General features: G+C 39.9%; 1 long non-coding RNA gene across 1 annotated transcript in view; it reads right to left on the bottom strand.

The window, feature by feature from the left end:
- The window catches only part of LOC132681347 (uncharacterized), a 99,859-nt gene that overhangs the window by 51,785 nt on the left and 31,769 nt on the right, over positions 1-16,305 (bottom strand). The window contains exon 3 of the long non-coding RNA XR_013556683.2: positions 4,102-4,214. This is a non-coding gene — a long non-coding RNA (uncharacterized LOC132681347). The remainder of the gene's footprint in view (positions 1-4,101; positions 4,215-16,305) is intronic.

A 16,305-nucleotide genomic window follows, 5' to 3' on the forward strand; every position in this document is an offset into this window, starting at 1 on the left:
AATCCTTCAAAATGCTAAATTCCCTACTTCCCCCAACGCCATCCTTGATTAAAGTTACCCCTTAACAAAATTCCAAAATGCATAAAATTCCACAGGCCCACATGGTCTGATGCCATCTATCCTTCAATGTTACCTCTTGCCCTTGATACTCTAGCCAGACAAGCCTCCTATTGATTCCCCAATGTACCCTGCTTTGCACATGGTATTCTATCTGCCTGGCAGGGTCTCCCCACTTGCACTCCTACACAGTCACATATGCCATGTGTTCCATCTACCATTTTTCAGGTCAGTCTTGTCTTTCTTCTACTCTCTGAGTAGATGATTCTCTGTTGTGCACTTTGCTAACACCACATACCTTTCAGTCATACTCAAGATGACTGTACAACCTGAGACACTTCTGATAGTGAATGGGGGTACTATTAATAAGTACACTGAGACAACAGGAATGGAGAGAGATTTTCCTGGACTAATATACCATTTGGCCACCCAAGTCTTTATACTTACTTTTTTGTTTTTAGTGTTTTCATTTAAAGTCTGCATGTCCCAGATCTCTACATGGGCAGAGACCATGACCTTCTGTTCCCACTATCACATTCTCCATGCCTAGCACAGTCCAGTTTCAACCAGGGACACTCAATAAATACTTACTGGAAGAACACCGGAAAGAATGAGTATAACTTGGTTCACATTTTCCTTTTCTATTATTTTTTTATATTCTTCTTAGACCAGTGTTGATATAACATTATGTTTTATTCTTGTGTGTTTGAAAATATCTCACCATTTTGCACAGCACTGCTTTATTTCTGGCTCATTCATTTGGCCAAAAGGTATCTCCTGAAAATCTACTATATGCCAGGTATGAACTAGATGTGAGGAATACCACAGCAAATAAGACACAGTTCCTTCCCTCAAAGAACTCACAGTGCCATTAGGGAGACACTTGAAGTTCCCTGGGTTTCTAGATCAGTTTTTTACCATGTTAATGCCTAGGCTCTCAGAGCCTGACCTGAGCATGAAAGAGATAATCTGATTTTTTTCATTTCCTTCTCAGTTGTGTTATTTCTTCCATGTCAGTTCCAAGGTCAGTACTTTCATGATTTCCATTTCTTACTAACACCTATCTCCAAGAAACATTTAGCTACTTTCCAATAGTTTCAGATTCTGGAAATATATTAAAAATCATATTCATGCATATCAAATTCCAAAAACTAAATGAAAATTTCAAGGTGCCTGAAATTAAGGGCTAGAAGCTCAAGATATGATCCTGAAGCTTCCTCATGGATGGTTATCAAATGCTAGTTTAGGTTTTAATACACAGTCAAGCCAGGATATGAGGTTATGGGTTCAATGCGACACTGAATGGGAGCTAATACCCCTTCATGAAGAAGCTGAGATACTCAAAGGGATGTAGCCTCTGTAATGAGGGGCTTAGAAAAAAGATTTCCCCACCTTAACAGAGAAAAGATAAAGTTTACTGTTCTGGGCTATGGAAAAGGAAAAAAAAATCATTCCCAGAAAAATAAAATTTCAGGCCTCTGCCTCATGTTGTATCAAAGTTAGAATGTACACTTCTATAATGGTTTGGGAATTGTCAAGATTAGAAATTTACATAAAAATTAGTCCTGGGACAGTGATATCTCTAGAGTACCTGGCAGAAGTGAACAGAAAATCTCTGTGGAATGTCATTTCTACAGTTTAGGCCACAGAGGGTTTTCAGAGGAAAGTTTCCACTGAAGGTGAGTTTATGGTTCAAGATACAGGTACACAAACAGAATAGGTACTCAGAAACCTACAATAATAGAAGTATTATCTGAAAAAAGATGATGTCTTGGGTAGAATCTCGTAGAAACAGATTTTTAGATAGAGATTTGCATGCAGAAGGTTTACTGGAGAATAATCTAAGAAACACATTTCAGGAAGTGAAAGGATTAGGCAGAAGGAGATACAGTGACATAGTTGCAACAGAGCAGCCAGCTGATCTCACGAGGATTTTTGGAGTTAGGATGATCTTCAAGAATATCCCAAACTGAGAGAACAAAACTGGGCCTTTATATTTCAACATCAATCAGCCATTGGACACAAGTTGCCCCTGAGAAAAGGTCATAAACCTGGGAAAGATGGCTCCCTTTGGCCAAAGATGATTCCCAGAGGGACCCAAGAGTGAGCCAGCAGCAGCCAATGCACCACGCACCAAATGAATGTCTCATTCCGGAAATGAGATGGGAGGTGGGGATTCTGAGCAGCACACAACAGCACCCACTCTACTCCACTTGAGCTGTTAAGATCCATTTCCATTTGCATTTTGTGGTAAGTGTGTCCCATCTGGGAAGAGCATCCTCAAGATCCTAGTTGGTCTCAATTTCTAAGGAATCATACAAGGGAAATAAATGCCAGTCTTTGCTGCTGCAACTAGTTTTAAAAGTACAACTAGTTTTCGTTATCTCCTTTCTTTACTACCTATTCTAAAGTCTCCTCACCCTTGGCTAGTATCTCTTATGCTCTTTGTAACTTAACTGGTGGAAGCTATGAAGGCCTAAATTTCTAATCAGCATGCCCTTTTGAGGTTGTGTCTATTGCACTTATCCATTAAGCACCCCAGTTTGGCAGCACAGTATCAAGACATGTCCCAATTGCTCAATGAATAAGAAACATATTCTTCCTCTTTTTCATTAGATAATAGCAGTTGTATCCTGATCAGTGTGAATTACTCTTGCAAGGTTGGTGTGTCCTTTCTTTGACTACTGGTCCCTTGGCATGAGGAACTCTAAGTGACCCAGTGGCAGCCTAGTTTAAATCCTAGTTTAACATTTAAATAGGACAACTACTGTGTTCCCTGGTGGAAGCAGTCACCTTCTAGGAATCAGGACATCTACCATAGAACCTAAAGTTGTAAACATAAGAAAAATACATTCCAAAAGTGAGTCATTGTGAGTGATAGTAAGATAAAGGGACATAAAATAGAAAGAGTAATTAAGAAACATGGTGGATAGAATGTGAAGCTCCAATGTTTATATAATATGAATAAATATAATGTGAGTTCTTTGTAAAAAAAAAGTGTAGAATGGAAAACAAGCAAAGTAAAAGTATGACTGGTTGAAAGCAGAAAATAATACGGTGGAAATAAAACCAAATATCTATAATCACAATAAATATAAATGGATTGAACGTAATGTCTAAAAGACAGAGATTCTCAGAATGAAATTAAAATTCAGTTGTATAAAAGACCTAAACATAATGGCACAGAAAGACAAAAAGGTAAGGGATGAGAAAAGATTTATGAAACAAATTCTTATTTTAAAAATACCATTGTGGCTATATTATATCAAACAAATTAATCTTTAAGGGCAAACACTTTTATGGATAAAGAGGGTCATTATTTTAAAAATTACCAGGAATATAGATGGTTCTGAATCTATATACATGCACTTAACAGTATAGATTCCAAGTAGATAAAGAAATTCAGGGGTTGGTGGCAGTCTGCCAAAAATGCTACATCTCCTAGGAGTTTTGCATTTTCAAAAGGCTTAGTACCTCAAGAAGAAAAAGTCAAATTTAAGAGAGTGCTTTTTGAACCAATTTAACCCTAACTATTCAGAAGCAAGTTTAATTTATAAATGCTCTGAAGCCGATTGGCTCAGTTGGTTAGAGCATGGTGCTGATAAATGCTCTGAAAAGTGATTAAACAGGTCCTTTTAATCTCTTTACGTTTGTTTGCCAGGTATAGCTGTGTTTGTGAGGTTGAACTCTTGCTTAAAAATTCTAGGAAGTAAATTGAGTAAATGAATTGTGGGATTGAGCTGAACTTTCATTTAAAAAAAATCTAAAGCCTGAGCCAATTGTCAAAGATGCATGCATCAAGGTAGATTTTCCAGGTGAGTTTACTATGAAAGTGAAACAATTTTTGAGATATATATACATACGTACACATATATATGAGCACACACACACACATATTCACTGTTTTGTCTTTTTGTTTTGTTTGCTTGGCTGAGAAACTTTTCTTTCCTTTAATTAAAATAAATCTCAGTGGTATGGTATATAATCATAGTCTCAATCAAAAAGTTCCTCCACATGGACTAAAATTCTAAGAGAACCACCTACCTCTAATTTCCAATATCTATTTACAAAGTCACACAGTATCTTCTCTCTTACATGCAGGTTCTTCCCCTTTTTTATGTCTCCATGATTTTCTCAACCATCCTTGCTTGACCTTTCTGAAACGAAAGTGAAAAGGAATAAATGAATCAGGGCTTAAATCCGGCAAGATTTTGTAACTGGTAATACTGTGACAGAAACAGGAGGTAGAGAGGGAGGAGAGGGAGGGAAGAGGGAGGGGAAAGAGAATATGCGCATAGATGCTTTTGCAGGGCATGTAGATCTTGGGAAGGGAGGTGATAGATATATTCTTGATGGTCTCACCAAAGGGGAGATTTGGCTGCTAAATTTGACCTTGCTCCCAAGTAATTGATGAGACGTAACATTATCATCAGAATAATGGTAATGAGCTATAGATGCAGACTCTCTGCCTGTGGAGATTACAGACAAAATAGACTTTAAGACAAAACACATTATTCAGGCTAAGAAGACTCATTTCCTAACTTCCTATTAGGAAAGCTTTGGTGGGGTTATTTGATTGTGGTGAGCTCAGTTCTTCTACATCCGAAGAGCAGGAAAATTCAATGGGAACATAAAATGTTCTGATCTAGACTTGGTGGCCATGTCTGAGCCTCAAGTCTCCTTGCCCCTGTCATCTTAATAGGGAAATCTCGCTAATGCCTCAAAATCAGATTGAAAGTTCGTTAGGCTCTGTCTTAGTTAGACTTTGGTAGTCCTTCTCTGACTCTTGAGAAGGCCAAATATCTTCCTAGTTGTGGTTTTAGAATAAATTAACTTATTCATTTCTGCTTTCTTTGTATTCTTTCTTGAGAATTTTCCTTTGAAGATTTTTGTGTTTCTATCTGCAGTAATTTTACTAGACGTTTTACAGTTAAGGCATCTCATTTCTGATCTGTAGTTTGCCTTGTTAAATGGGATTTCAGTTATGCATCTTGAAAAGCTCTGCCTCTGGAATTGTGCTTTATCCTTGTGAATGTTCTCACTGACTTTGGAAGCAATTTCTCAATGTTGTTGGATTTTTTTCTCGGTTTGGCAGCAGCCTTTCTACTGGTGTCTACCTTTTATTGATTTATGGTAATAGATGATCAGCCCCTTCTCTTCTGTCACTTACAGGTTGACCTCCTTAGTTGAGGTTTTTCTAAAACTGGCACACAAGGTATAAGAACAGATAACCTTGTAAATTCAAAGGCTGGTTCCACTGAGTGAAAATCCTGTAATTCCAAAGTGCTGGAACTTGATGCTAATGAAAATTTAAACATACACTTTGTTTGGCTCTTGATGTCTCACACTGAGAACTGTTACCACAAATCTCAGCTTATAAACTTGGTTTGTGATACCTCTCTTTTAGACCAGTAGGCTTTAGATTCTGGTGTACATAAGTATGATGCATCATGCTAGTTAGAAATACAGACTTCCAAGCCCTACCCCTAGACATTAATTCAATAGGTCTGGGGGCAGAGTCCTAAGATCTATATTTTAATAAGCTGCATGGGTGATTCAATGCAGATCAGACTTCGGTCTTCATGACACAAGGTGAGAAAGGGAAAAGTATTCCCTGACTCCCATATGGATGTTGCTAGAAGCTGTCCTGGCACTGATTGCTAGGCCCTGGTGTTCTCCTAGTGAACAAAAATAATTTCACAGAAAATCAACATGAGACAAGGCCATTCTGTGACCAAGATGTATCAAGACTAAAACAAGATCATTCTGTCATCATATCTAACACAGACAAAACCAAGAATAATGTTCAAACTACAAAATACCAAAGATTCCCCGCCCCCACCACTCCTAGTTAATACGAGTGCCTGATGCTACTTTACCAATTATAGCTTTATCCTCAGTATATTCTGGCCTCCTTACAGATAAAATTTATTGAGATACACAATCATAGAATTACTCCTGCTTCGTCATAGCATCCAAGCCAGATCAAATCCCTGCTTCCTTAAATCCTCCCCCAAATCACCCAAGACAACCCAACATCCTGTCAGTCCTTTCCAGCACCTCCTTGCCGAGATGCCACCATAGGTCCCATAGTGTGCTTTCTCCTTCACTGCAACAAGTACTAAAATCAACTTGTTCTACTACGTGTGTGTTCCTGGTGGCCCTTGGCTGGAGGCTATTGACAAGGGTCCTAGCTAGACCAATGCTTTCCATTCTTTCTGTGTGCCCATGGAGTGCTAACTACTTATGGCTACTAAGCCACTCAAGGACCTTCCTGACAGGATTCCTGGGCATTTGTGTTCTCTGCTGTGGAAATATATGGGTATTTGCTGTGTCAGTCACAACACACACAGTATGGTGCACACAAAGTGGATGACTGAGGAGAGTTCAATGAACTTACATTGGCATTGTCAAAAACAGAAGGTGAAGTACCTGGGCTACCAACAGTGGGCAGCCATTACCAACCTAGTCCTGAAAGAGCAAGAGCAAGAAGTACCAGAGACCAAAACAATCATAGAAGGGCCCATCCAACAGGAACAATGGCCTTCAGAAGAGGAAGGCAGCCACTGCTGGCCAAGGGCCAGCAGGGCAGGAGGTGAGGAGACATCACCCTGACTTTGCTCTTCCTCCTCCCCTCGATCTTCTGCCCACTGTATCTGTAGATAACAACGGAAGCCAAAGGCAAGAAAGCCCATGATACAGTCCATTTGATCAGCCTCCAGAGACCACCACAGGACATAACTGGAGGGGCAAGTGGAGACCAGGCAGCAGACTGAACAAAGAGTCCATTCTCTTTATTCGCCAACCTATACAGGTTATAGATGTGTGATGGTATCAAATATGGTGTAAACCAACAAACCTGAGTACAAAAAACAGAGTTCTTAATCCTATGAAAACTAACTCACATGCTTTGAAAAGACTGAATGACAACAACAAAAAGAAACAAGTGACTATGCTGATTATGTGCCAGGTTCCAAATATTCCATAGGTACTGTATTAGTATTACTGTATTAGTATTAGTACTGTTCCAAATATTCCATAGGTACTGTATTAGTTCCCTATTGCTGCTGTAACAAATGATTATAAATTTAGTGGCTTAAAAGAACACAGATGTATTCTCTCACTGTTGTGGAATAAGAACAGTAATTCTAAAATGGGTCTTAATGGACTAAAATCCAGGTGTCAGCAGGGCTGCATTCCTCTGCGAGGCTCTAGGGGAGAATCCATTCTTTGTTTTTTCTAGCTTTTGGAGGCTGCCCACATTCCTTGGCTCATTCCTTCTTCCATGAGTCATATCACTACAACCTCTGCTTCAATAGACACATCTCCTTCTGTGATTGTGACTCTCCTGCTTCCTTCTTTCCCTTATAAGGTTCCACCTGCATAATTCCTTATGATCTCCCATCTCAAACTACTAACTTAATCAGATCTGCAAAATCTCATTTTCAGGTAAGGTGACATACTCACAAGTTCAGGAATTAGGACATTCATTGCTTACAAACAAGGACATTCTGCTATATAACCACAAGGTAACCATCAAAATAAGAAAATTCACATCGGTACATTACCACCACCGAATCCTCAGATCCCATTCAAGTTTTGACAGTTGTTCCAATAATGTCCTTTATAGTAGAAGAATCCAGTTTTAAACCATACATTGCAATTAACTGCCATATCTCTTCAGTCGTCTTTAATCTGGAATAAGTCTGTAATATTTTCCTGACTTTCATGACCTTGACAATTTTGAAGATTACAGCCCAGTTCTTTTGTAGAATGTTCCTCATTATGAATTTATCCAATGTTTCCTCATTCTTTTATTCAGGAGTATCATATAAGTGACAAAGTGATGCTGTGTTCCTTTGAATGCATTTTATCAGATATTATGATTTTTATTTGTCCCACTACTGATGGCATTCACTTGAATCACTTGATTAAGGGGGAATCTGAAAGACTTTTACACTGTAAGGCTGCTCTTTTTGTCCTTTGTAGTTCAGTATTTTATAAGGAGATACTTTGAAACTAGGTAAATACCCGGGCCCTCATCCAACTTTCAATCCATTCATTCCTTCTTTGTCTCCATAAGGACGCATAGTTTTATTCATGGGTTATAATCTATTGATATAATTACTTCAATGCCATAAATTCTGCCAATGACATCTCCCTCAAACTGGCTTGATATATCCCCATCAGTCTTTGAGCACTTCCTTGCTTTTGAAGCACATGATGTTTCGAATTCCTCTTGTACTTTCCCTCACCCAACCCAGGAATCAGCCATTTCTCCAAGGAGTCCTAAAGTCCTTTCAGTGAGGCATGGCATTAGAAACCAAGATCCTGGCACTGGTAGTATACTTACCACTTTTGTTTCCTATAGTGGACAGAGCTAAGGAATATATGTTACACCTATATTTCTATATCTAATATATTGAAAACCACCAGCCACACTGATATTTCCAATTCCAAACCAACCCCACAAGTTCTTTCTAGTTTTCTACCTTTCTATATTGGATTAAGGGGTGAAGCATTATTTGGCCTACATATATTAAGTCACTTAATCCTCATAACAATCTTGTGATTTAGAAAATATAATTGCCAGCCTGATCATCCAAACAGTATACTGTGTATTTCAAATGGTTCAAGAAAAAAGTTCTATATGCTGCGCTTGCAACTTTCCTGTAAGTCTGTAATTGTTTCAGATTTTTAAAAAGTTAATGCTAAAAAGAAAACAAAAACAAAAAACACAAACCTCTATAAATCAATAGACTATGAGATACAATAGCGTTCATAGTATTCCCAGCCATCTCAGTGAGATGAAAGCATTAATACATTTTCCAAATTGGGGGAGGAGAAGAGAGAAAGAGAGAAAGGACAGGACAGGATTTTAATCTAAGAAGGGTGGGAGGTGGGAAAGGTGACCCACACTGACTTATCTTAACAACCTAGGCTGGTGGGTCAGAGTTGTAATCTTCAGCGTGTCATTTCATTCATCATTTACATATGGCCATTTGACAGCCATCCAGGCCTGAGGTCCACTCAAGAGCTGGAGGAGCCTGATTAGCTAATCAGCCATCTTGGCTGGGACACAACCTATCAATGTGACAGGGCATATTAGCCTAAAAGTGGCCACTGGATACATTTCTTAAGGCTTATTCAGCCCCCTCAGTGTGAGAAAAACAGAAACATGTGACAAGTCACTGGAATCTCTTCTCTGGTCCAAGTCTCTTACTTAATAGACAGAGAAACCCAAACACAAAGTGGTTAAGGATTCTGACAAAGTTTCACAACTATGGGACGGCAGGACTCAGAAAACTCTTGGGTTCCCATCCACATCATTGATGGCCTGCCAAAATTGCCTTGTGTGCTCACTGACTTTGTTGTACGTAGCAACAGACGTTACCAAGGGGCAATGGAAGCCTGCTTTATTCCAGGTGATTAGGGCTGGGAGTTGTTTGGTTAGTTACTAAAGTTTGTCAAAATGGGAAAGCCCTAAAAAATGTTACGTAAATACTTAAAACATTTTATTGGACAGTTTTTCTTTGCAACTTAATCTCCCAATTAGAGTTCCACGTGTTTTTATTGCATATACCTAAGTCAGAATCCATCATCTCTGATTTCCACTTTGTGTTTCCTTTACGGAAGGAGATAGAATGTAAAGACATTTGAGTGCAGAACTATTCTAGATGTTAATTTTTTCCCTTTTGGAGTTGTCTCAACCACATATAATTCAATAGCAATTTTATTAGATGTGTGACTTGGGCAAGTTCCTGAACCTCTTTGTGCCTCAGTTGACTTTCCTGAAAAAGAAGACACTCCAGGAGCATTTTGCATTTTCTAGGCCCTAACTCTGGAACTGGCCATTTCTCCATGGAGTCCTGTTGCCTTTTAGTGGAGAATGGCATTAGAAACGATGATTGGGGGGGGGGGGGGGGCGGAGAAACGATTATCTGGGCACTAAGTGTGCTCATCACTATTGGATTGTTGCTGTTGCCAGGTGATCACAGCAGACAGAGCTAATGACTATATATATATTTCTGTATCTCTATATATACTGAAAACCATGCATCACACTGATAGGTCCAGTTCCAAAACAAGACCACAAAGTTTGTTCTAATTTTCTCCCTTTCCATATTTATAACTCTCTTCTCCAACAAAGAATAATTTGGCTCTCATTACCCTTAATATACTTACTTGTCTGATCAATACTCCCATATATAACCAAGCAGAATTTCTTCCCATTACCTTCCTCTCCTCAGGTGGACTCTGTCACATACCTAGTCCCCTCTCTGCACAGACAGCCTGCAACCCTAACACTGGGCCAGTTCCCTGCATGAGCACACGTTACCTTGCTCAGACTCCGATACCCTATGCCAAGCTAGTCTTCTACTCTCTACCAGCCTTAGTCCACTCAGGCTCTGCCACCCACTCTGGGCTACTGTGGCTTCCCTCCTTCTTTTGGAGTAGATGCCAACTTTGCTCTATATCGACTGAGTTTAGGACTGAACTATTCAGGGGGCGCCTGCATGGCTCATTTGGGTAAGCACCCAACCTTGATTTGCACTCAGGTCATGATCTCACAGTTCATGAGATCTAGCCCCTCATCAGGCTCTGTGCTGACAGTGCAGAGCCTGCTTGGGATTCTCTCTTTCCCTCTCTCTCTGTCCCTTCCCACCCTGTTCTTGCTCTAACTCTCTCTCTCTCTTTCAAAATAAGTAAACATTAAAAAAAAGACTTATTTGTTTAGAAATAATAGGGGAAGAGGCAGAGGAAGAGCCCCTTTTTTGTTTTTAATACCTTCTGTGACACAGTGAAGACTGTCAATAGGGTAAAGAAACAGAAGGCACTGTTTGAATTCAACAAGACAGTTTGGAGCTTCACATCTTGACCTGCAGTGTGTAGGGAAATTTATTCCCAGATTTATTTATCCCCCAAAGTGTGTTGTCACCAAAAGATGCTGATTGCTTCTTTGCTGACAGGGCTATTAGCATTCAAATATTTGATTGCTGTTATTATCAAGATCACTTATTGATATTTTTTCCTTTTTCACTTCATTCTTTCATCAACAGAGAGGCATTACCTGCTCCATGTCATGGCACTTAGTTCTTTACGTATTTCTGATAGACACTTGAAAGCCTGGTATACATTGATGGATACAATTAGTGCAGCCTTAGGAGTCAGACTTGTGTCCAAATCACTCTAATTTACTGATAGTTTGAACTTTATAACAAGTAAAGATACATACATCTTTAAAATAAGGTGTATATATGCGCACACACACACACACACACACACATACTCATTCACTCATTCACATCTGCCACATGGCAAAGCATTCTCAAATGCCCATTCCTATCATGCGTACCTTCTTGACAAAGTCTCATGTTTGTGCATGTGTCTGTCTGTCTCTTTGTTCATTGGGTTTCCTTTGAGACCTGAGACCATGAGAAGAACTTCAGGCATGTAAAAACTGATCAGTAACAACAGTTCTGAAAACCAGAAGACTGAACTAATGTCTCAGTGAACTTTAAATAAATGCATCCCCTGTTTTTCTCAGAAGTTTTGGACTCACAATGGTATTATCCCAATGGCATTCTCATCATAGCCAATGTGCTATCCTAGGAGAGGGAAGGGAGAAGCAGCATTCTGTAAATCTGCTTCTTTCTGTGCTCAATTTACCACGAATATATCCTGCCACCTACTCACGTCCTTCCAGGTCCAGGCTCACATGCCTCATTCTCGCTCAACCACTCATTGTTGAGCTGTGTGAATGCCCTGTTCCCTTCATGTTTCAAAGGCCATTCTGAGGGAAAGAGAACTGGAAAACCTGTAAAAAAAAATTTATTGGTCCAGTCTGCCCCAGTTAGCTGGGAAAAAAAATCTCTATTTGTTGCTATATAAAAATATTCTGTGGTATCTTGCATTACGCTGTTGTCTTTGGTCCACTTCGGTTGAAACCATGCTTTTTGCTCAGCTATTTTATTGTAATTTTATAGTGTAAAATTCTTCCTCTGATTTCACTGAAGTCTTGGGCAGAGTAAAGTATAGTCTCTCTCTCCTGTGATGAGATGGAAATTGTTATCCTTGCCCCCATGACACCAGAGTAAAATGGGAAAGTGCACGCATGTAATCATCAGAGTACAGCCCATATAAAGAGAGGTACAGAATTGTTTCCTTTTTAGAGGGTTTAATTAAAATCATTACTTAAAAATAAGCGTTGTGACAACATCATGATTGGGCTATTTTCAAACCGTAAAACACCTATGAGAATTCAGAGTTCCATGAGAAAAGTGTCTCTTCCTAGTTCATACATGTACGTTTGCAGGATTCAAAAGTGTAAAGAAATCTGTTAATCTTCTGGTATTGGCTGCACTGATTATTTTACGGTTGTCTAAAAATGAGAGGCATAGTGAAATAATTCAATATTTTGTAATATTTTAGAGGGTCATTATAAGACATTCTCTTTTACTCAGTAAGGATTAAATAACCAAGTCTATGTTTTTTATTGCTGATTTCTACGATTAAAGCAAGTACATATAAACTGAGCTGATTGCAATATAAAGAATTATTCTCTTGGGTCCTACTTGTATTCATTCTCTTTCTACATTTTAAAAACCCATTCATCAATTACTCTGCAGTAGCACCAGGACTTAGCATGCGCATATTATCTTCTATTCCATTGCAGTCTTCCAAAATCACGCGTGTGCATGTGGGTATGTATACACCACCCACACTCACAAACACATATACACACATGCAGGCACTCATAATGGCATCCAAACATATTTACCCGTAATTACATTCTAGGCACTTTATCGAACAGATATTTTTGCATTCATTTGTGGAAGCTGAAAAGAATCCATGCTAATGTTTGGAGTCTTAAAGCAAACTGTAATCTTATAAACAGTGAGGTGAACCTCAGAGGCAGTAGTCTTTTGATATGCAGCATAAGTGAAATGCTGCATAATATAAAATGATGGCGCTATTAATCCTACGGCACTGGTGGTGCCCAGCACCCCCCCCTCGCTATTGATACCAACGCCATTGTCTCTGGCTTTAAACTTCATCAGTATGCAAACGGAGTGTCACTATGATGGGTGGTAACTTGGTTGGATGCACTTTCTACATTTCTGGCAAATGAGTATAATTATTTTCAGAGCTGCGGGCAACTCATGCATGTTTTATCCTCCATCTGGACCAGCACGGTACACAATAGTGATAAAAGATGATTTTCCCCCTTGGATGTTCACAGGCCATCATCGACACAGTCCTGATGAAATGGCCATGTATCCCCTAGCAGTTCTATATCTGCCACAGCTTGACAACAAAATTATTTCCCCATAGTACTAAAACACTTCAAATATTCAAGCCCTCTGTGCATATATTTGTGTTTTGAAGCATTCAGCGTTAACATAATGTGGTAATTTATAAACTGACAAATTAACTATGCAGAAATCACAGAGAGGCCTTATGAGGTCTGCAAAGCAGCAGAAAAGAAAGCAGAAGCTTTTTGCGCTCTGTAATAATAATAATCCTATCAACTGTCGCAGATCGCCCGGCCTCCCATTGTTAGAGCCGCTCACTCTACAGCTTGCTTACTGTAGGTGATTCTGCCTGAGACGCCTCGCCTCCAACCTCGCCAGCCAGAAGGCTGGGCTGGGCCTGGATGTGCCATCCTTCCCTGGGTCTGGGGCTCATGGGGAAAGGGCACCAATAAAAAAAAAAAAAAATTCAAGTTGCCCATTACTGATCACTTGGAGCCAGAAATGGTTGTGTGGGATGGAATTTGGGGAGGGTGAGATTTGCCTTCAAGACAGGAAGGGAATTTAGGGCTGGCAGAATCAATAACAGCAAAAAACTGAGATTATGCACTGGAGAGGGCCGTCAGCCTTCTTTGTTTCGTGCTTATAAAATCATTTTAATGATTAAAATCCATCATCTTGCTAGCCCGCTTAGCAAGCGCTGGCGATCCTCACAAACCTACTATTGATCCTCAGACAGACAGCTGAATGGAGGCAGCATTCATCAAAGGACGCAAAAGAGCGCATTTTCACTTTTATTGTATTAGCTCAATTCTCTTTCAGAGGAATTAAAGACTAATTTTGCTAGACCAAGGGGAAAGTCTGTGGATCTTCTGCTGCCCCCATCTGTTTAACGTGTAGATTCTTAGAAGGCAGAATTAATGTTTTAGAGGCAAGAAAGTATTTACAAATTCTTTGTAAAAACACAGAACATTCCTTCATGATATGCCAAACCAGCCTCTCCTTCCTTCCTTCCCCACTACACCCTGCTCTCCACCCCACCTCCCCCAGTCACTGCACACACACACACACACACACACACACACACACACCATCCTTTAAATGGTATGTACCATGCTACGAGGCCTACCAAACATCAGACACTCTTTATCAGCAGTTGTGCCAGGGTCTCCATGGCAACAGTATAATAGATTTGCCCTTATTCAATCCCAGAGGCCACATTGAAGCGCAATGCAAAATTTGCTGGGGCCTGAATTCCTTTCAAGCCATGGCTCATGTGTCAGGAAACAAGTCAATGCACAGACAGCACTGCACATAAAGATGGAAAGGAACCTTTTCTCTCCACTGCTGTTTGCTCACAGTGACATTCAGAAGCTCAGGCCCTTCTAGATCTCATTTCTGTCTTGTTTTCTAGTTATTAATTCACTTCTTTGGGTGGAGAAGAGAGTGGGGGGAGGGGAGCATCATGCTTTGCAATAATAAACCACCAATGAAAGTGCAAAGCAAGCTGCATAAAGACGAAGCTTGCAACCCAGCCTCCAAGGTTATATAGGATTCAATATGGCTGAAGCCCACCACAGCTGCAGACTAAATTCGGGGGCTTGAGGCACCCCGGTGCCGAGCAGGGCTGAACAGCCCAGACAACCTCCTCCACCCACGCTGGAGCGGTATTTTGTGATACTCAAGCAACCTTCCCCAGGGAAGGAGAGGCAGGAGAATGGACACATGCCCTTGTCCCAAAGCCAATCTCGGCAGGCAGGAAGAATTCCCGGGAGCTCACACCTGAAGTACACTGTGGCTAAAACAAGCACAGCTTAAAAGTTAAACAATCATTTGTTTCAGGTTTATTTTAATCATTAGCTTTGGGACTTACAAGATGATTACTTTGTGGGTTAATTATTTTCTGTGCTTGGCTTTCCAAACCTAATTGCTCAACTCCATTATTGTACATAGCGATCCATAGCTGGCTCCTAAAATTACCTGTCCAAATATTTTCCCTTTTGATTATCACAGAGAATTTGCTATTTTTCTCCCTGACTTGGAACTTTGCAGAAGTGACTTGCTAAACCAAGATACTGGTTTGATTTTGAACATGGAACTAGAGATTATCATGGGCTTGTGAAAGAATGCAATGGGTGATAGAATTTGAAAGAAGACTCTTAAGGGGCTTTGCCCAGACGAGACCTGATTAACTTCAGGGCAGTGGTTCTCACACTTTAACGTGCATAAAAAGCACCCAGAATATTGCTGAAACAATTTCTTGAACCCCATTGCCAGACATGACTCAGCAGGTCAGGGGCAGAGCCCAGGAGTGAGCATTCCTAGAGAAGTCACAGATGATACCAGTGCTGCTGGTCCAAGGACTGTGCTTCAGAAGCCATAGCTCTTGGCCAATCTCCATGAGTAAAAGTTCCTCAACCTCAGGCTTAAAGTTTATTTTGACTGTTTACTGTAGCTGTGACTTCAATTCTCTTCTTGAAGGGCATTACTTGTCATCCTAATATGATTACCCCCTTTTCCAGAGCATCAGACACACAGTTGCACCCAGTACATGGGACACAGCGAGAATGGAATCCATGGGGAAGAAAAAAGCATCAGGAGATCAGGATCCAGTCTCAGGATTAACACAATGCCTGCCACACATTAGGGCTTGAACAGTATGTTTTTGAATGAGTGAGTAAATATGATGGAATTTCAAGGCTTCCATACTTCAGGAAAGGGATTTTAGGTCAAGAATCTGGTGCTCTGTGTTTTATTTATGTTGAAATAAAGTCAAATGTCATACATCTGTTTTTGAAAGTGGCATATGAATTTTTGTGGGGGAGATTAAATAGTACTTTAAATTCTTCTAGGAAGCTGGGGCCATAGGATGAATCACTGTAGAAAGCAAAATCTTTTTATAATTAAAAGCATTACTCTCTAACTTATCTAGTTGTATAAGTTTGGTTTTTCTTCAAGTGGGAAACACTATTTTTACCTTAAGAATCACCAACTT

Source organism: Panthera onca, chromosome A1 (assembly GCF_046562875.1).
Source record: "Panthera onca isolate mPanOnc1 chromosome A1, mPanOnc1 haplotype 2, whole genome shotgun sequence".
Taxonomy (NCBI): Eukaryota; Metazoa; Chordata; class Mammalia; order Carnivora; family Felidae; genus Panthera; species Panthera onca.